Below are 760 nucleotides of genomic sequence, written 5' to 3' on the forward strand. Positions count from 1 at the left end.
AGATACTGTAGAGATCAGCGACATAATGCCTTCCTCTGTACCCATCACACCTGACATATTGTCTTGTGGAACCCATTCAGCCTGCCCCATTCCGCTGATCAAGCATGCCGGGATGGGGGGAGGGGGTGGGCGGACGACTTAGAGGTGGCCCGTGAAGGAGCTCATGTGACGACATTCTGGGAATGGTTTGGACCGACCAAGTGGATGCCGTCGACTGTGGTCACTGTCGTCAGGGTCACCAAAACGGAAAGCTTCTCATCCGTCGGCTGCAATACAAGCGAGGGCCATTGGGGGGCCGTTGACACATAAGGACGCATGCACGACTTTTCCCGAGGTTGGCCTGCGCCCGTATTACAGCTGATGAGGCTGTTCGAGGCTCGTGAGAGCTGCCGCGAGTCAATGCAACGGCAACACTGATGCCACTCTTCGCGACCAACGTTCGGCCGAGTCAACCAGCACCTCGGGAACCCTACCCTGGCCAGGTCTCACCCGATTCACTCACTCGCCTTGGCCGAGAAACCACATGCTCACGCACAAATATGTTCCCCTGTCGGCCAAATAAAATTATGTCCGGTGCCTCTGACGCCGCCAACGCAACTGCTTCCACCCGGAGGTGGAACGACTGCAAGGGCAGCTCTTATGGCACCGAGCTTGCGCTTCGTCCTCTGCGCGCCTCAGCATCGCTAACTTCAACAACTGCTTCACGGCTGGTGTACCGACAGAATGCCGGCACCGGTTGTGGTAATGCTGAGCTGCACTG

This window comes from Verticillium alfalfae, genomic scaffold (genome assembly GCF_000150825.1).
Source record: "Verticillium alfalfae VaMs.102 supercont1.8 genomic scaffold, whole genome shotgun sequence".
Classification (NCBI taxonomy): domain Eukaryota; kingdom Fungi; phylum Ascomycota; class Sordariomycetes; order Glomerellales; family Plectosphaerellaceae; genus Verticillium; species Verticillium alfalfae.